Here is a 22,276-nt window from a genome sequence, read left to right on the forward strand (position 1 = left end):
GACTCCAAGGCCAGCCTCTTTTTACCTATACCATGACTACCTCATAAAACACTGATAAAGAATCATAAAATTATAGAATTTTAGAGCTGGAAAGGACCACGAAGTGCATGTAGTCTAACTCATCCCTGTGAGACATTATTTTTCATAAATGATATAGTAGAAAGCTGACCTCCATGCCAGGAAGACCAGGGTTCATGCCCTGCCTTTCATACATAGTGCCTCGGTGCTCTAGGCCAACGGTGTCAAACTCAAATAGAAAAGGAGGTTACCAAGGAGCACATAAAGAGCCCTGCTGGGGCATATTGACTTAGAAACCCACGAATTAACATGATCTATGTTCTATTGTATTTTTATTTATTTTGTTAAATATTTCTCCATTACCGTTTCATCCAGTTCTGGGTGGTTTTGACACCTCTGCTCCAGGCAATTTTCTAAGACTATAAATTACAGAGACAGTATTGGCTTGCATTAGTAAAGAGAGTTCCCACACAGGGAGTTCCCTACATCAGTGAAATCACAGATTCCATCCCTGTCCTTATAGGTAGCATATACTTATAGTAAAGTTACATTTAGTATGGTTGTTCCTTTTTTATATAGTTGAGGAAAACTATAGGATATGAAAGCTAAAGAGACCGCAAAGGTCAACTAGTCCATACTCTTTATTTTATAGACTAAAAAACTTGAGATCTCTTCAAGAATAAGAAAGGCAGGATAGGGCAGCTCAACAAACATTACATAACAAAGAAGTAGAGAGATGTAGGTTCTAGACTGGGCTTTGCCGGTGACCAGCTCTATGTCTCTAAACAAAAGTCTTCTGTAAACTAAGGAAATTGGGCTGGGTGATCTCTAAGGACCCTTTCAGATCTGATATTCTATTGATTCATTCAATATTTAAAAGCATTATTAAGCTCCTTTTAACAGGTAGGCATTGAACTAGGGGTTGTAGATACAGAGACTAAAACAAAGTAGCTCTTACCTCCAAAGAGTTTGCATCCTATTTGTAAGGTTCTAGATTCTTTTATGCTTCCAGCATTCTGTTCTAGGTTCCTTTCTGGCTCCAATATTTTGGTCTAGGTTCCTTTTCTAGCTCCAGCATTCTGTTCTATGTACTCAAGTTCCTTCAGCTTCAATATTTTATGACCTAAGGTCCCTCCCAGCCATAACATTCTTTTTTCCCAATAATTTATTTATTTTTAGCTCTCAACATTCATTTCCATAAAATTTTGAGTTTTAAATTTTCTCCCCTTCTCCCTCCTCCCCCCTCCCCAAGATGGTGTGCAATCTGATATAGGCTCTACTTATACATTCCTATTAAGTATATTTTGCAATTAGTTATGACATAAAGAAGAATTAGAACTGATGGGAGGAATCACAAGAAAGAAGCAATAAAACAAAACAACAAAAGAAAAGGAGAGCAAATAGTATGCTTCCATCTGCATTCAGAGGCCATAGTTCTTTCTCTGGATGTGATTATCATTTTCCATCACGAGTCTTTTGGAGATATGTTAGATCTTTGCATTGCTGAGAAGAGCCAGGTCTATCAAAGTCAGTCATCACATAATGTGGCTATTACTGTGAATAATGTTTGCCTGATTCTGCTCATTTACCAAGCATCAGTTCATATAAGTCTTTCCAGGTTTTTCTGGTCTACCTGCTCATCATTTCTTATAGCACAATAGTATTCCATTACATTTATATACCATAACTTGTTTATCCATTCCCCAAATGATGGGCAGCCCCTCAATTTCCAATTCTTTGCCACCACAAAAAGAGCTGCTATAAATATTTTTTGTACATGTGGGTCCTTTTCCCATTTTTATGATCTCTTTGGGATACAGACCTAGAAGTGCTATTGCTGGGTCAAGGGGCATGTACAGATTTATAGCCCTTTGGGCATAGTTCCAAATTGCTCTCCAGAATGGTTGGATCAGTTCACAATTCCACCAGTAACGCATTAGGGTTCCAATTTTCCCACATCTGCTTCAACATTTATCATTTTCCTATTTTGTCATGTTAGCCAATCTGTTTAGTGTGATGTGGTACCTCAGAGCAGTTTTGATTTGCATTTCTCTAATCAATGGTGATTTAGAGTATTTTTATGTGACTATAGATAACTTTAATTTCTTCCTCTGAAAACTGCTGCTCATATCCTTTGACCATTTATCAATTGGGGAATGACTTGTATTCTTATAAATTTGACTCAGTTCTCTATATATTTTAGAAATGAGGCCTTTATCAGAGACACTACTGGTAAAAATTCTTTCCCAGTTTTCTGCTTCCCTCCTAATCTTGGTTTCATTGGCTTTGTTTATGTAAAAACTTCAATTTAATGTAATTAAAATTATCCATTTTGCATTTCATAATGCTTTCAATCTCTTGTTTGGTCATAAATTCTTCCCTTCTCCATAGATCTAATAGGTAAACTATTCCTTGCTCTCCTAATTTACTTATAGTATCAGTCTTTACATCTAAATCATGTACCCATTTTGACTTTATCTTGGTATAGGGTATAAGATGCTGGTCTATGCCCAGTTTCTGCCATAGTATTCTCCAGTTTTTGTTAAATAGTGATTTCTTATCCCAAAAGCTGGAGACTTTGAATTTATCAAATAGTAAATTACTATACTCATTACCTGTCATGTCTTGCATACCTAACCTATTCCACTGATCCACCACTCCATTTCTTAGCCAATACCAAGTAGTTTTGATGATTGCTACCTTATAATTTAAGATCTGGTACACCTAGGCCACCTTCTTTTGCATTTCTTTTCATTAGTTCCCTTGATGTTATAGACCTTTTGTTCTTCCAGATGAACTGTGCTATTGTTTTTTCTAGCTCTATAAAATAATTTTTGGTAGTTTAATTGGTATGGCACTGAATAGGTAAATTAATTTAAGTAAACTTGTCATTATTATTATATTAGCTCAGCCTACCTATGAGCAACTGATATTTTTCCAATTATTTAGATCTGACTTCATTTGTGAGAGAAGTGTTTTGTAATTGTGTTCATATCACTCCTGAGTTTGTTTTGGCAAGTAGACTCACAAATATTTTATAATGTCTACAGCAACTTAAATGGAATTTTTCTTTCTATCTCTTGTTATTGGGCTTTCTTAGTAGTATATAGAAATGCCGTTGATTTATGTGGGTTCATTTTACATCCTGCAACTTTGCTAAATTTATTATTTCAAGCAATTTTTACTGGATTATTTTATATATATGATTATATACATTATGCCATCCACAAAGTGATAGCTTTGTTTCTTCTTTGTCTATTCCAATTCCTTCAGTTTCTTTTTCTCCTCTAATTGCTAAAGCTAGCATTTCTAGTACAACATTGAATAACGGTGATGATAACGGACACCCTTGTTTCACCCCTGATCTTTTTGGAAATGCTTCTAGCTTATCCCCATTACATACAATGCTTGCTTTAAATAGATGCTATCTATCATTTTAAGATAAAATATCATTTATTCCTATGCTCTCTAGTGTTTTTAATAGGAATTAGTGTTATATTTTGTCAAATGCTTTTTCTGCATTTGTTGGGATAATCGTGATTTCTGTTAGTTTTGTAGCTGATATAGTCAGTTACACTGACCAGCCATAACATTCTATGTTCTGTTTCCTAACATTCTATGTTCTATGTTTTTACATTACAGCTTCTAAGGGCCCTTCCATCTGAAACATTCTGCTCACTCATTCAACCTTCAACAGCCATTTCTTATGGTGCTGCTGTGTCTTAGACTGGAGATAGAAATGGCAGAGTATTCCAGAATCATTGCCAAGAAAGCCCCATGGACAAGTCCATGGGGTTACAAAGAGTTGAATGGGATTGAATGACCAAACGACAACAAACATTTTAGGAATTCTGCTAGGTGATGCAGCAGAGAGAGTCTTGACTTGGAGTCAGGAAGTCCTGAGTTTGAATCGTGCTCCAGACACTTGCTAGCTGTGTGACTCTAGGCAAGTGACTTAACTGCTGCCTGCCTCAGTTTCTTTATCTATGAAATGGAAATAATAATTGCACCTATTTCCCAGAGTTGTGAGGATAAAATAAAACAATATATGCAAAAGCTTTGCAAACCTTTAAGTTCTGTTATAAATACTGGCAATTATTATTAGCTAGATGTGAGACAGAGACAAAAGTGTAACAGCCCCTACCTTCCAGGAGTTTACATTCTATCGTGTTATTTTATGTTCTAATGTCTCTTCCAACTCTAATTTTTCTGAAATTCTATGGGAAGGGAAGTGAAGGAGACATCCTATTCAGAATTCAAAATCAGTAAATGCCAGCTTGTCCACCAGAGACAGAGATAAACAGGGAAGTTGAATGTAGGACAAAGAGGCTTAACCAGGCTTCCTCTTTGCCCAATGAAACAGCTGTTCCCAGATCTAGCTGCTCAGTTCTTAGGGGATCCCTCTTGGAACTTCCCCAGACCCCCTTCCAGGAGTAATCAGCCCCCTAAGAAACTGTAATGAAGGTCAGCTGTTGAAAGAGTTTCTCATTCTGACTCATGACAGCTTTTATTTGGGGAGGAAGAGGGTGTCAGGGATGACAGAATGCTTTAAGCCATTCTGTAATGTACTTGTGGATATTTTAAAATAGCTGCCAACACTCCACAGTGTTGAGGAAATTTTCCTTACGAGCTACTGTTTGATGAAAACTCCCTTTTCTACAGAATCTTAATGTCTCTAAAGCACCTCCCTCCCTGCTCCAGAAGGTTGATGATTTAGTGTTATCCCCATTCCATGATGAGGGAATCTGAAACCCCAGGGCATGAAATATTTTGCTTGTGGTTTCACTTTTTTGTATGTTCAGTTGTGTCCAACTCTTCATGACCCCATTTGGGGGGGTTTTTTTGGCAAAAATGCTGGAGTGGTTTGCTATTTCCTTCTCCAGATCATTTTACAGAAGAGGAAACTGAGGCAAACAGGGTGAAGTGACTTGCCCAGAGTCACACAGTTAGTCAGTGCCTGAGGCTAGATTTGAACTCAGGAAGATGAATCTTCCTGATTTCACAGCTAGTGTCGAAGGTAAGATTTGAACACAAGTCCCCTGACCCTTCTATTTTACACCATGGTACCTCTAAGAAATAGACTGGTCCCTTGTGCTTCTATTGAGTGGGCACTGAGGTTACTGCGTTGGAGGTCACCCCACCTCCTAAGCTTTCCAGGGCAAGCCAGCCAGCCTCAATGTCTGGCAGCTTCCCTACCTCTCAGGAAATGCAACGAATTCCATGCCTGTTATGTAACATTTCCCAACCCCTCCTGGTACGAGCTAAGCTGAGCTCTGAGTCACTAGGCAACCGCTGAGAAAGTAAAAACATCGCCAGAATGAAAAGGATCCCCAGATGCTCCCATCTAAAGAGGCATTGTAATGTTACCCCACCCCACCCCCTCTCCCCCAGCCCCTTAGATTGGTCTGTTCCCTGAATATATTAGGCCAGATTTAACACACACACACACACACACACACACACACACACACACACATTTCCCAAAGTCCTCTACACCATTCACATCACCTTTCCTTTTCCTGAATCCTTGTAAACTAAGGGACTATATAAACTATGGACTTGGGGTTCATGGGCCTTCCAAGATTTGTGGGGTCTATGAACTTGTATGAGAAAAAGATATAACATTATTTTCACTATAATCCAATTTCTTAGTAATTATATATATTTCATTTAATGCATGTAAAAATAGTATTCTGAGAAGGGGTCCATCTGCTTCACCAGGCTGCCAACAGGATCCATGACATGCAAAGAACCTTTGCTCTATGCGGATAAAACACAGATACATTACCTTCCCCCACTACCCATTTTACCATGCCTTTTAACATGCTCATGTGTACACAACCTATATACATTTATTTATTCTTCCAGCAAACATACATTTACTAAATGCCTGCTGTGTGCAAAGCACTGCGATCAAAGATAGGAAAGGTACAACTCTCAGAAAAGACACAATTCCTGCCCTCATCGAACTTACAAACACACTCACATCACCACCATCCCATTTTCCTTAACCTTCTACATGCATGCATGCATGCATACATGCATATATATATATATATATATATATATATACATGCATACATAATCAACACAGAAAGACAGAGGAATAGCCACACACACATATTCACAAGCACACACATATGTGTACACGTGCCCACACCAGTATAAACGAGTTGAAAGGTTATTCCCTAGTTGTGGTATTGCTGAAGAAGAAACATGTCCATACAGTCAGAGGAGACTAGACTAGACTTACTTACATCCTGGGGACACCCTTACACAGAATGCTGCAGAAGGTTCAGCCTGCAAGTGGTTTTAGTTCCACAATGCCTGCGGAGATGCTGGGGGTCAGAGTGAGGAGGGTTCTTTAGTAGCCTCCACAAGGCTGCCTATGTGCAAGGGGTGATAACAAATAAATGAAACTGAGCATTGAAGAAACACATTAGAAACTTCTACATCCAAATGAGTGTAGGCCTCTTCAAAGTAGTCACTGTGGAGGTTACCCATTTATTCCAGTGATGCTACCGTTGCTCAGAACATCTCAGAAACTCCTCTTTGACCATCCAAGCTTGAGACACATTATTTCAAATATTCTCATTGAAAATAGCTCACATTTCTGGTGTATTTAAGATTCCTCAGCACAATCAGCACAACACCTGCAGTGCAGGTAGTTCAAACATTGTCACTTCCATTTTACAAGATGAGGGAACTGAGACTGATAAAAGAAAGGTAACTAGACTGAGGTCACATGGCCAGTAGACAAGGCACTTAAGTCTATTTCCCTCTAATAATGCCAAATTGTTACAGGAAAAAAATTACTTTTTTTTTCTTTTTAAACAAGCAAAACCCAGGAAGTAGCCTGCTATAGTTTTGGAAAATCAGCTAGACTTGGCGTCAAAAAAGAGTTTATTTCAATTCCTGCCTAGAACATTTACTAGCTGTGTAACTATGTACAACCTCTTCTAAAAGGTTTCTATATCACAGGCCTCAGCTTCTTCATATGTAAGATGGGTTAATAATACCATTAGTACTTATTCCATATTTGATACTTTCACACTTGTTTTCATATTCACATATTTGATATTTTCATACTTATTCCTTATTCAGATTTCATATTCATATTTGTTTACTCCAACACTCCAATATCCAATTTGGGCATTTCTACTCAAAGAAGCAGATCATAAACCATCCTTGCCTGTCCAAACCGTACAACTGTGGCTTGTGTCCTTAGACAAGTTCACTGGAAGACAACCTTCCAATATTCCATATGCATTCTCACTTTCCCTCAGCATCATTAAAGGTGCAAATGGCAGACTCAGACTATCCAGTAGGCATCTGTCCCTTTGATTTAATAACACTTTTATCAAGATGGGTAATAATACCTTTAGTACTTTCTTCATATGGTAAGGCTCAACTGAGGTAATACATACATAAAGTGTGAGATGCTTTATAAACCTTAAAGACTGTATAAACGGAAGCTATTGTTCTGAGTCAAGACTGGAAACAAAGTGAGTGACCAAACAGAGCAATAATGTCGTTTGGTTTGGTTTGGGTTTTTTGGAGGGAGGGGTTGGGAGGTGGGAAGTCAAATATGGTTTCACAAAAAGCAGGTTACAAGGTAGAATATTAACAAGGAAGAAGACAATTATCTGACTAGAGTTCACATTTTTATGTCATGCACAATCTTTCATATGCTTCAGAATTTCCACATTAAAAGCCTGAGGAACTGTGTGATCTTGAAGGTGGAAATCCTGCATGAATAATACCACTGATATCAAAGAAAATAACTAAAAAATCTACCCCACCTCACCTTGTGATATGGGCTTGGGGGCTTCCTTGTATCTAGGGAATGTTGGAGTTTTCTAATGCAAACTCAGAGAGGGTTTCCAGGTCATAAATGCTGTATTCCATCATCAGTTGCTAATATCCTCCAAAAAAATGTTATTATACATCCCTGTTTATCATTCAAAATGTGTGGCCCAATGTTTCACAGAAATTTCCCTTTTACTTATGTTTTCTTTCCACATGAGTCAAGGCTTTTATCTAGAAGTGACTTCTTCAGCTCTCATCCTCACAGTTAATCATCTCACGAACAAATAAAATCTCTCTGATCTTTTCAAGGTGTTTATCACCCCAAGGAAGAGTCATTTCATGCATTATAATGGACATTCCTTCTCTCAGCCTTTTGAGCTAGGCAAAAGTCTTGTCCTTTGTATTTTTTTTTATGTCCAAAACTTTCTCTTCACATGTCAAGTGTTTCATTTGCAAATTTGTTTACTCCAATATTCCAATATCCAAATGGATCTGTGATCACATCCAAAGAAGTGGATCGCAACCATCCGTGGCTGTCCATCCTGCACATCTGTTGCCTGTTCACCAAAACATAATCCTCCAATATGCTGGAAGCATTCCTTACTTTCTCTCATCATCATAAAGATGCCAATGGGGCACTCATACCATCTAATAAATATTTATCACTCTTACCACAGCAGCTCATCTTCTATTTTAATCATACAATCCTTTGAAGATATATTTTACTCTGATTCTCCTTGGTAATCTCTTTTCTATAATATTTTAGTACTAATACCTGCTATGGGTCTCTTCATTGCTCTCTGGGTACTATTCATTTTCAATTTTTCAAAGCCTATGTTGCTACTTGACTTACAGTCATACAATAGTGCTGTTGAGCAGGGAAATTAAAAAGATGGACCTTTGTTTCAGGGAGAAAACTAGGGTACTTAACTTTCTCAAAGGCAATCTGACCCTCTCTCCTCCTATTAATGGCCTAGTTCATCATTGAGTTTCAGTGTCTGTCCAAGATATGCACACTAATGGATAAGTTCACAAAGTTGTCCATCTAACTGTATATAATTTTCTGGAAGATGGGGGGGGGGATAAGTCCAAGGAATACACAACCTATAGGCAACATGGTATGGGCAATGTACTCATGTCTATAGTGCAAATTAATTCCTCAGATGCTTCTTCAGAGTGCCCATTGTTGTGTGATGGTGTTTTCTAGAGAGGTGATTCTATTCTCCTCTAGGCCTCTGCCACAAGGCTTGCTTTTGGATACCTCCACTGCTGGAGTGGGTTATTTTCATCAATTATCTGCTGATCTTCAGCTGTGCACTTTCTTCAGGGCCTCTGCTTTTTTCTAGTACCACTGCTAGAGTGAAGTTTTCAGTCATCCTATCCCTTGAAAGAGAGATCAGTTCTTTCATTGAATTTCTTTCATGGGGTTTCAGCACCCTGATCCCAGTGTCCTATCTGAGATTAGAAAATTCCTTCATCCCTGTCATATTCTGATCTTTATTCTATATCCTTGCAATCCTATATCCTATATCCTATATATCAGGAACTTCACTTAGAAAAATCACAAAGAAATTCTATGGAGCTGGAACAATTAAGTTCTGCTCTACCCCAAGAATAATTTTAGATGCCAATAAAAATTAACATGGAGCAAAAGACAGAAAAGCATTTGGATCTAGCTCCTCGTTTTTAGTTCCTTTGGTCAATGTTCCTACCACCAACAAAATCACTGATCTCCCTACACAAGCTGTCATTGTGGGCTGAAACATGTGGGAAAATATTCTTTCTATGTAATTTCTCTCCTCTTCCTCTTTCCCTAACCAAACCCAGAAATCAATACGTTACTTGGCATTTTTGAACAATACTTCTACACCTGCAAAGATCTATGATTTTTCAGGGGTGGGGAACCTGTGGCCTCAAAGCCACGTGTGGCCTCCTAGGTCCTCAGTTGCAGCCCTTTGATGGAATCCAAACTTCATAGAACAAATCCTTTTATTAAGGGGATTGCATTTCAGTTTGGATTCAGTCAAAGGGCCACACTTGATGACCTTGACGTGTATTCCCCACCCCTGGTAGGTATTCTCTTCATTGATACAGATGGCAACTGTTCCATGCTTGAAGAGATAAATTCATGAGTTACTGTAGCTAAAAAGATTTATAAAAAAATTTTTTTAAGCCATAGCCTGATGACCAGTCTTCTGATGATGAATCTGAATGAACTTAGCTAGACTGGTCTTACGATGACAGTCATACAATTCATTGCTGACCCTGTGGTCTGAGACTTTGCAGAGTGTTAGCACCTTCCAGGACTAGTGTTCATCTGGCAAAGCCTTTGAGAACCCAGGCCATCTTCAGGTTATATTGGAATACTAGAGTAGTACTATAATGGACCATAACTAAGCAAGCTACAGTAATGTTGGATTTGGAATCAAAAGCCTCAGAAACTGCTCCGCCATTTTCCACCTATGTGACCAGGAGGAAGTAACTTCTTATCTCTAATCCTCAGTTTCCTCATCTGTAAAATGGGAATGTGGACTCATGGACTCCTAAGATCTCTTCTAGTATTAAGTCTATGATCCTATGGATATGAAGCAAAGGCTTCAGCGTAATGTAATATTCATAACCTTGTGGTTGTCCTTTGTTTTCAAAGAGGACCATGACATCAGGGAGATGATGGCATGACTTGCAATTGACTTTGATTTGAGTGAAAGAGGACTGTGCAAGGTTACCAGCCTCACTTTCTCCTCCAGATATGTATAGAGATCAGGACAACTGGAGATGGCCCAGGATGCAGTGGGAGACATTGGCTCTTTTAAGCTAAGGTCTTTCTAGGTTCTCACTTTGAGTGAGGCAACATCCATTCAGTGAATAGGCCTCAAGAGCCATCTGTTGGTGGATATATTATTTAATCCTGAGAAAAATGAAAAACAAATTCTGGTATCAGAGGAAGTCAATGATTTTGGAGTTGAGGATTTGAGTGTTAATTCTGCTATGTTACTGTGTATCCTTTAGCAACTCACTTTACTTGTCTGAAACAGTTCCCTCATATATATCTCCGAGATGGTAAGAATAATTATACTTCTTATTTCAAAGTGTTACCGTAAGGAAGGTGCTTTTTTAAATAATCTTAAAGTCTACAAAAATGTGATCAATTATTATAATGTGCACTCCATATAGTCTTCTCAAGGTTCTGTCTTCAGGCCTCTTCTCTCTTGCCCTATGGGTTCAATCATCATCTCTAGACCAGATGGTTCTCAGACCTATCTAGCCCTGGCTTCTCTCATAGCATCACCTCTGAGGCCAATGTTGTAACAGTTCTAAAAAGTTCTGAAATTTGGGGCAGGTAGGTGGTGCAGTGGATATAGCACCAGCCCTGGAGTCAGAAGGACTTGAGTTCAGATCTGGTCTCAGACCAGATACTTGACACTTACTAGCTGTGTGACCCTGGGCAAGTCACTTAACCCTAATTTCCTTGCTTTTCTGTTTATTCCAATCTATCCAATAAACGCTTAGTAAGCACCTACTATGTGCCAGGCATTGTGCTTTTCAACCCATGAACACCTAAGACAACTTAGAAGGTCAATAAGAAAAGTCTGTGACTGCGATGAGAAAGAAATTTAGTCCAAGACCCCATCCCAGCTCATGGCCCCAGTATAGTAGCTGCTTCCTGAGCTTCCAGACCATAGGTTGAGGTGGTATCAGGTGGCTGATCAGAGGGGGATTGCAGGGATCTCTTTCCTGGTGCAGGATTCTCTTGCTTTGCCCGTGCTTGGATCTGTGTCACAGTTCTGAGTAGCAGCCCTGGTGGGAGGAGGAGTGTTGGCATGGTGGAGCTTGTAATGGTGGTGGAAAGGAAAACCACCTCACAGTTCCAAGACAGAAAAGAGTGCTTGTGGTCACTCATACACCAGAGTACAGGACAGGAAAGGAGTAAACACATCACCCTTGATCATACCACCTTGGAAGAACTGAAAATTTACAGGTCCCTAGAAGTATCTCTGAAAACACTGCACAAAACCCCTAAAGCTTGGGTCAGTACATTCTCCACACTGGAAGCAGACCCCTACCTTAACAAAGAGTTTATAACTCAAGTAATTGTCTGGAATCATGAGCAAACCTCACAAAAAAAAGCAGACAGTAGAATCTTTCTTTGGTGACAAAGAAGATCAAAACATACAACCAGAAGACAACAAAGCTAAAGTTCCTACATCCAAAGCCTCCAAGAAAAATATGAATTGGTCCTAGGCCATGGAAGAGCTCAATAAAGGATTTTGAGAAGCAAGTAAGAGAAGTAGAGGAAAAACTGGGAAGAGAAATGAGAGTGATGCAAGAAAATCATGAAAAACACACCAACAGCTTGCTAAAGGAGACCCAAAAATATACTGAAGAAAATAACACCTTAAAAAATAGCCTAGGGGCAGCTAGGTGGTACAGTGAATAGAGCTCTGGCCTTTGAGTCAGAAGGACCTGAGTTCAAATCCAGCCTCAGACACTTAACACTTACTAGCTGTGTGACCCTGGGCAAGTCACTTAACCCCAATTGCCTCATCAAAAAGCAAAAAAAATTTTTAAAAATAGCCTAATCCAAATGGCAAAAGAGGTCCAAAAACCTATGAGAAGAAGAACTCCTTAAAAAGCAAAATTGGCCAAATGGAAAAGGAAGTCCAAAAGCTTATTGAAGAAAACACTTCCTTAAAAATTAGAATAGAGCAGTTGGAAGCTAGTGACTTTATGAGAAATCAAGACACTGTAAAACAAAGCCAGAAGAATGAAAAAATAGAAAACAATGTGAAATATCTCATTGGAAAAACAACTGACCTGGAAAATAGATCCAGGAGAGACAATTTAAAAATTATTGGACTATATGAAAGCCATGATCAAAAAGAGAGCCTAGACATCATCTTTCAAGAAATTTATCAAGGAAAACTGCCCTGATAGGTTAGAACCAGAGGGCAAAACAGAAATGGAAAGAATCCACTGATCACCTCCTGAAAGAGATCCCCAAAGGAAAACTCCTAGGAATATTGTAGCCAAATTCCAGAGTTCCCAGGTCAAGGAGGAAATATTGCAAGCAGCCAGAAACAAACAATTCAAGTATTATGGAAACACAACCAGGATAACACAAGATTTAGCAGCTTCTACATTAAGGAACTGGAGGGCTTAGAATATAATATTCCAGAGGGCAAAGGAGATAGGATTACAGCCAAGAATTGCCTAGCCATCAAAACTGAATATAATCCTTAAGGGGAAAATGGAAATTTAGTGAAACAGAGGACTTTCAAGCATTCTTGATGAAAAGATCAGAGCTGAATAGAAAATTTGACTTTCAAATACAAGACCCAAGAGAAACATGAAGAGGTAAACAGGAAAGAGAAATCATAAGGGACTTATTAAGGTTGAATTGTTTACATTCCTGTATGGAAAGATTATATTTGTAACTCATGAGACCTTTGTCAGTATTAGGGTAGTTGGAGGAAAAAAATTACATATATGTATATATGTGTACATATACATATATATGTGTGTGTGTGTGTATGTGTGTGTGTGTGATAAATAGAGGGCACAGGGTGAGTTAAAGATGAAGGGGAAGATATCTGGAGAATAAAATTAAGGGGTGAGAGAGGATTATGCTGGGAGAAGAAGAAAGGGAGAGGTAGAATGGGATAAATTATCTCACATAAAACAGACAAGAAAAGGTTTTTACAGTGGAGGGGAAACGGGGGAAGGTAAGAGGGAATGAATGAATCTTATTCTCATCAGATTTGACTTAAGGAGGGAATAACATACATACTCAACTGGGTATGGAAATCTATCTTACCCTACAGGAAAATAGACGGGGGAAGGAGACAAGAGAGCAGGGAGATGATAAAGAGAAGGACAGATTTGGGGAGGGGGTAATGAGAAGCAAACACTTCTAAGGAGGGACAGGGTCGAGAGAGAATAGAATAAATGGGGTGCGAGATAGGATGTAGGAAAATATACTTAGCTTTTCACAACATGACTACTATGGAAGTGTTTTGCATGACTACACATGTATAACCTGTATCAAGTTGCTTGCCTTTTCAATGAGGGTAGGTGAGGAGGGAGGAAGGGAGAAAATTTGGAACCCAATGTTTTAAAAACAAATGTTAAAAAAAAAGTTGTTTGGGGGGAAGCTAGGTAGCGCAGTGGACAGAGCACTGGCCCTGAAATCAGGAGGACCTGAGTTCAAATTCGGCCTCAGACCAAACACTTGACACTTACTAGCTATGTGACCCTGGGCAAGTCACTTAACCTCAATTGCCTAAAAAAAAATGTTTTCACATGCAACTGGGAAATAAGATGTACAGGAAATGGAGTATAGAAATCTATCCTGTCCTACAGGAACAGTGAACAGGAAGGGGATAAGAGAAGGGAGGGAGAGCTAAAAGGGAGGGCAGATTAGGGGAAGGGGTATTCAGAATGCATGCCATCTTGGGGTGGGGGGAGGGATGAGATGTGGAGAAAATTCGGAACTTGAAATCTTGTGGAAATGAATATTGAAAACTAAAAATAAATAAATAAAAATAAAAGAGTGATGAACTGAGAAAAATGAAAATAAAAACACCAAAGCAGTAATAAGCCTTGAGTAGTTTCAGGGGTCTGTATTCCATAAACTAGAGTAGGGGTCAGCAAACTCTCACCGTGGGTCTACCACCTGTTTTTGTATAGTCTGCAAACTAAGAATGGTTTTCACATGTTTAAATGAAGTGGCTTTGGAACACAGCCAGACTCGTTTATTTATGTACTGGCTACGGCTGCTTTTGTGCTGCAACAGCAGATTGAAGGAACGGCAACACAAACCGTACGTGGTGCTCTCATCACTTGGCACTGCTGCTCTGCGTACCACTCGTCACAGAGATGCGGTTATAACTCAACAGAGTCTGGTTGCCACCCATATCACCTGCCACAACAGTTCATTTACTAATCCCAGTGCACACCTATCATGGCAGAACAAGAGGAGGAAAACCCACTTATTGTGATATTTTGAGCCCAGGGACAAAATTGGAATTTTTCTGAATGAGAAGAATAGTTGTCAACCACTATTATCAAACACAGAATGGCTTTGGAAATTAATTCTTTTCTGCAAACTTGATAAAGTTTTTTAATGAATTTAATGTAAAATCACAAGGCAAAACAGCACTTATTTGTGAAATATACTATATTAAAGTCAAGGAATTTCAGGTTTCTTTATACACTTCTCATGCTGTTGAAAGTTAAAGCAAGAATTTAGATCTCCATTCCCACACAAGTTTGCAGTGAATTATATTTTCTGAGCTCAGACTACAGTTCCAGCAGCATTTTTTGGACCTCAATACAAATACAAGGGAAATTTCTACATTTCAAAATCCATTTAATCATGCAATTGAGGAGCTCCTATCTAAACTTCAATTGGAAATGATTAATCTGCAATGCAATGACATGCTAAAAGGAAAATGTCAAAAGAAGAATCAAATGGAATTCTATAAATACCTTCCAAGCAATGAATGGGGCAGCTAGGTGGTATAGTGAATATAGCATTGGACCTGGAGACAGGAGATCTGAGTTCAAAATAGGCTTCAGATACTTCCTAGCTGTGTGACCCTGGGCAAGTCACTTCACCCTGTTTTCCTCAGTTTTCTCATCTATAAAATGAGCTGAAGAAGGAAATAGCAAACCACTCCAGTATCTCTATCAAAAAAAAACCCCAAATGTGGTCACAAAGAGTCAGACAAAACTGAAAAAACTCAACAATAACAAAGCAATGAATAGGATGGATTAAAATCATAAGCTCACAGACCAATATCAGTATTTGGCAGTACCTACCTGTGTGAAAAGAAATTTTTGAAGATAAAATACATCTCATTTCAGATCAGCATTAGCAGATGAACATTTATAATCAATTTTGATGTTAAGGAATTCTTCCTTTGAACCCCAATTAAGCAAAATGTTATCCTCCCCTAAAAAAGTCCATTCTTGTTGTTATTGTTATTAAATCATTTCAGTCTTGTCTGACTCTTCATGATCCTATTTGGGGTTTTCTTGGCAGAGATGCTATTTCCCTCTCCAGCTCATTTTGCAGATGAGGAAGTTGAGGCAAACAGGGTTAAGTGACTTGCCCAAGGTCACATAGCTAATAAATGTCTAAGGACAGATTTGAACTCAGAAAAATGAGTCTTCCTGACTCTAGGCCCCAGCATTCAATTCACTGAGCAACATAGCTGCCCTACATTCTTTTCATTAGTTAACCTTAATTGAACTCAATTATTGTGACTATTATATTTTAAATTTTGTTGATAAAAAAAAATTGTGGAAATGTGTTGTCTCTCTTGCTATATAAGATCCTTGAACTTTTTGTCTTTTGACTCACAAAGTCTACTTTCTGGCACTTTATGGAAAAAGCATGCTAGGGGGTGTCTTTATCTTCTGTCACACAGCCCTTCTTAATAGACATTTTGGCCCCCTAGAAACCACAGAACCCCAGTCTTTGCCTAAAATATAGTGGTAGGGGGAATGGAATGGCCTTCTTCTGACAAAAAAATGGGGAAGATGAAGGAGATGGGATGGGGCATAGGCACACTGAGCAGGAGATGAGAAGGAAGTGATTTGAAAGACAGCAAGGGCTCAGTGAGCTTCTGAAAGAGGTCCTTCTATGAGCACCCCAATAGGAGACCTTGAGGCACTGGGCTCTTTCCTTCTTTTCAAAGTCTTCTACTGCCATCTTCTGGACTACCCAGATTCATTTTTGAGCTTGAGGAAGAATTGTATTTGTGGTCCTGTATGCCTTCACATCTTTTCACCCAACAAAGAAACCAGGTCTGCTAGACAAGGGAGCCTGTCATAGAGTAAAAAGGACACTGGTTTTGGATTGAAAAATCCTGGAACAAAGTTTCAGCATGCATCCTACTGGCTTCTTGCCTTCAGATAAGTCTTTTAACCTCTCTAGCAGGACTGTTAAGTTGGAAATATTCTTAAAAGTCGCCTGTCCTTGGGATGTGACATTTAGAGTCTGTGTGAACTACATTAAACCACTGTCAGGCCTAATCCTGACTTTGCCTTCTTTTCATATCTATGCTGGCCAATCTAACAGTACATTACAGCAGTCATTTGACTGAAAATAAGATGGGGAAATATGAAAACAACCTCAAGCAGCTGAGAAAAAAATCTCATAATCCCCCTGGGTCACCAGGCAGTTTATAGGAGTGCTCTAACACCCCTCAGAGACAGATGTTCCAAACCTTCAAGTTTCCCCAACTCAGGCCCCCAAGGAAAGGGACGTTACCTTTGGAGCCAGTCCAACCCAAGGCAGGGAAGTACTGAATGAAGGTTTTACATGCCCCAAATCCTTCCACCTGGCAGAAATCATAGTTTCCATCCCTCCGTCTCTGCTTCCTCAGACCCCTACACATACACACACTCATACTCACAGCTGGTTCCAGCTGGTTCTGCTACAGATGTGTTGAGTGGTCATTCTTAATGACTAACTCATCCTCCCTACTTAATATGCAACTACTAATACATTGAGATTTTGAAGAATGAATCAAACTCCTAAGTTGGAAGGATGAGGAGATGGGGATGGGCTGGGGGAGGAATCCAATCACAGGGATAGACCTAGACTTTTCATTAAGCAGCTACTGTATCCCCAGTACTGTATCAGGGGCATAAAGTGATATGAAGTTTAGATAACATCTGGACCCTGTCCTCAAGGGAATTTGGGGTGAGGGGAGTGTATCAACATTTCACAGATAAGTAAATACAAAGCAGTTTAGGGAGTGATCTAGCATTACTGACCAGAAGGATCTGGAAAGGCTGCTCAGAAGAGAAAGCACCTGAGCTAAGCCTTGAAGAGCGTTAAGCATTCTGAGAGGTAGAGGTGATGATGCAATGGTTCCCAAACATAAGGGACTGCATTGCAAGAGGATAGAGATGGGAAATCAGATGCCAAGTTCAGGAAACAGCTAATAGGTTAGTCTGACCAGGACATGCAATGTGTGAGGAGGGAAAATATGTAATGTCTGGAGAGGTAGATGGGAGTCACACTATTACAGTAAATGGTAGGTTGAGGCATTTGTATTTCAGTCTTAAATAAAGAGCCAATTAAGATTTTTGAACAAGAGAATACAATAGTTGTAGAGTTAAAAAGTACTCAGTTTGAATCTTGGCTCTACCATTGATTACCAGTTGGCCCTTGGGCAAGTAGTCATTTAAATTTCCTGGGCCTCAGCTTCCTAATCTATGAAATGGGGGAGTGGGGAAAAGAAGATGGTCTCTAAGGTACCTTCCAGCTCTGAGCCTGCAATCTTATAGTCCTATGGTCAGAACTGCATCTTGAGATTATTTTGGCCGCTGTGTGGAAGATGGATTGGAGAGGGAAAGAAACCAAAGGTAGCTATTGAAGTGTTATAGGCTAGAGACAATGAGGACTTGAATGAAGAGTTGCTGCATGGATAAAGAGAAAGGGAGAGAGGTGAGAAATGTTATAAAGAAGAAATGTATGAGACTCTGCAACTTCTTAGACATAGGAGATGAGGTAAGGAAAAGAGTAAGGAATGACTCTGGAGGAAAACTTAAAGGAGGTTGAGAGTAGGGGCAGGTATGGGAGGATAATCATCTCCGTGTTGGACATGTTGAATTTGAAATGTTGATGGGACATCAAGTGGAGATGAACAGTAGACATCTAGAAATGTAGGACTGGAGTTTAGGGGGGAAATAAGGATTGTATATATAGATTTGGGAGGTGTCTGAGTAAAGATGATAATGGAATCCATAGGATCAGATAAGATCATCAAAAGGAGAATTGTAGAAAAAGGAGAGAAGGTAGCCTAGAAGAGAGCCTCAGTGGATATTCATGATCAAGATTCATCATGGGAATGAATGAAATGAAAATGGATAAAGAACCATCAAAGGAAACTGAAAAAAGGAATAAGTAGCTAGGAGGACAACCAGAAGAACTCAGTATCACAGAATTCAAGAGAAGAAAGAATATCCAGAGGCAAAGAGGGACCAAAACTTTGAAAAGCTGCAAAAGTCAAGAGAGTAGCCTGAGAAAAGTCCTTTGATTTTGACATTGGGTACTGCTGATAGATTTGAGGGACCAATCTTATTGCAGTGGGAGGTATAGAAGCCAGATGGCAAGGAGATGAGAACTGGATGGATGGGAGGTGAGGAAATAGATAATACAAGTGTAAAAGGCTTCTTTTAAGAGTTTGAGTTAGGGCAGCTAGGTGGCACCATGGACAGAGCACTGACCCTGGAATCAAGAGGATCTGAGTTCAAATGGGGCTTTAAATACTTACTAGCTGTGTAACCCTGGGCAAGTCACTTAACCCCCATCGCCTTCCCACTCCCTCAAAAAAAAAAAAAGAGTTTGATGTGGAAGAGAGGACAGATAGAGAAAGATGGCTTCAGTGTACGTCAAGGCCAAGTGAAGTTTAGATGTTTGTTTTTTTAAAGAACAAAGGAGACCTAAGGTTGCTTGTTAGCCAGAGAAGTGACAAAAGATAGGCAGAAATTAATGATCCATGGGCAAACTCCCCAGAGGAGACTAGTGGAGATGTGAAAGGGAACAAGTAGAGGGGTCAGTCAACCTTGAAAAGGAGAAGGACCTCTAGTTTCTTCAGAAACTAGAGCACAGGAAGAGAGAGTGGGAGATTTTATAAAGAAGTGTGGAGGAGTAGAATTAGGGGAGATGAGGGAGTTTACAGAAAATGGTTTCAATTTCTTTCGGTAAAGTAAGAGGCAAGATACTCTGCTAAAGAGTGGCCAGAGATGGCTTAGACGTTTAAAGGACAGGAGAGATTTGGAGTAGCTGCTGCAGGAAATTTAAAAGCATCATTCCAGGAAGGTTAAAATGATGCAAGGTTCAACAATGAGGGTCCAATTGAGACTGGAAAACATAAATTTGTAATAAATTCATTCAGCATGGAGATTTCATCCAGCAGTGTTCAGAAACATGTGAGTAGAAGAGAATAATGCAAGTGGTGACCAGAAAAAATATGGTGGCTATAACCCAGGATTGAGGTTTGTTAAGATAAGAGTAGTGATAGGATGAAGGGAGAAGGAATTTCAGAATAAAGAACAATGGCATGGTGAATCTGGCCAACTACAGAGGAAAATGAGGCCAGGGCATGAGACCATTGTGAGAACAAAGAATAGTCTTTGAAGGAGTGAGGTAGATGGAGAAGGCAAAAGACAGAAGGTTATAATGAAAAGGGGAGTTTCAAAGTTCAAGGTCAGGGAGCGAGCAGTTACAAATGGTGGTGAAATCAAAGTAATGACTATCTGAGTGGATGGCTGTAGTGGAGTGAAGTTACGGTTGTGAGCCCTGAAGAGCTAACCTCTTGGAAAGTCGAGAGGATATCAACATGCTTGTTGAAGTTCCAAGTATAAAGGCAGGGACTGGGATATAGAGAAATAGTGTAAGGCAGATCCTGACTTCTTAAAAAAAAAGGAGGGAGATAGATCGAGAAATGTATCTACAACAAGGAGCTGAACTGGATGGAATGAGCCTCAAAGGAGGAGATATTGCTGGAGTGATGGTAGCAAAGAGAAAGGAGGATAAAGCATGGCTAGAATGAAAAGTTGTTGATGTTCAGTCCTGTCCAGCTCTTAGTGACCCTATTTGGGGTCTTCTTGGCATAGATACTTGAGCGGTTTGCCATTTCCTTCTCCAGCTCATTTTACAGATGAGGAAACTGAGGCAAACAAGGTGAAGTGACTTGCCCAGGGTCATACAGATAATAAGTATCTGAGGCCAGATCGGAACTCACGAGGATGAGTCTTTCTGACTCCAGGCCCAGTATTCTATCCACCGTGCCACCTAGCTACCCCACAGAATCAAAGGACCTGGGAGAATTATTTGAATACAGAATTAAAGGAACTAGATTCAAATAAGGACTCTCCGGCCTACTGTCTCTGCAACCTCAAGCAAGTCATTTAAACTTTATGGACCTAAGTTATACAATCTGTAAAATGAGGGGTACTGGACTATGAACTCCCTTCTAGCTCTTCATCTGTGATCTTGTAATTGATTCTCCATGATCATATCACAAAGTAGCAGCAGGAAGAGAACAAAGACAAAGCTTGCTGGCATTCAGGGCACAGCAGAGGACCTCAAACACCAGGCAAAGCAGTACGTAGTTTACCTAGAAAGCAATTGAAGTCACAAAAGATAAGAAGAGAACTACATTTTGAGTTGGATGACCTTGGTTCAATGTCACAGTTCTGCTGCTTACCACCACCTGTGTGACCTAGAGCAAATTGCTTAGCTCTGGGCCTCAGTTTCTTAATCTGTAAAATGAAGCTGGAGTCTATGACCTCTAAGGTCCTTTCTAGTTTCAAATCTATGATTCTATTGTCTTATTATCTTGGTATAAGAAATATTAGTTTGGCAGTACTGTGTGCCAAAGAGCCTTTGAAAAGTAGTGCCTCCCAGACAAAAGAATGCTGGTAAATGTTTAACAGTCAGCTCTCTGAAAATGCTCAATACACTTTTAAGTTTTATCTGCATTGTTGACCTTTTCTCCATCTCTTGCTTAAGTCTAGACAATCAGCAAAACAATAGATCAGGCTATGATTTGTAGCATTTGCCGATTTCTGAAGTGTAAATGTTGCTGTCGTTGAATCACTTCAGTCATGTCTAATTCTTCATGACCCCATTTGGGGTTTTCTTGGCAAGGATACTAAAGTGGTTTGCCAATTCCTTCCCCAGCACATTTTACAGATGAGGAATTGAGGCAAACAGGGTGAAATGACCTTGGCCAGGGTCACATAGCTAGTGAGATTCTTAGGCCAGATTTGAACTCAGAAAGATGAGTCTTCCTAATTGCAAGCCTAGTGCTCTATCCATGTGCCACCTAGGTGTCCCAAGGTATATAATGCTCACACTGAAAATTTAATAATCAGCTCACAAGCCAAAACACTTGGCTGTAGCACACCCCTGGTCCTGCTTCTATAGCTCACCTCTCCAAAAGCCACCATCCAGGAAAAGAACTCCAATGGAGATACAGCTCCATTCTCTTCAGTAGCCATAGCTACTGAAAACCCAGAAAAGAAAGTTCTTGATCACGTCAGATAGTTCAACATCAGAAACATATGGTTTTATCAATGGAAATGGCACCAAAGAAAGCATCTGCTTTGCCACTGCACTCTAACAGCCACCAGACCTTTCTATCTAAGCTAGAGCTGAGACATCCTGTGGGTTGTTTCCCCCATTTCAAAGGAAGCTCCTGGAGACAAGGAATTGTTTTACTTTTCCTTTTTTATCCCCTGATCTTAGCACAGTGCTTTTGTTCTTTAACATAGTAAGTAAGCACTTAATACAAGCTTTTTTATTCATTCACTAAAGGGAAGAAAGAATAGAGGCAATGGTCCTTCAAACCACAATGGCCAAGGAAAGAAAGAGTGGATCCCAAACAATAATAGAATGTTGGCTAGGGAAGGGTCTCTAGAGCTG

Source organism: Phascolarctos cinereus, unplaced genomic scaffold, assembly GCF_003287225.1.
Source record: "Phascolarctos cinereus isolate Bilbo 61053 unplaced genomic scaffold, phaCin_HiC Scaffold_4;HRSCAF=312, whole genome shotgun sequence".
Classification (NCBI taxonomy): Eukaryota; Metazoa; Chordata; class Mammalia; order Diprotodontia; family Phascolarctidae; genus Phascolarctos; species Phascolarctos cinereus.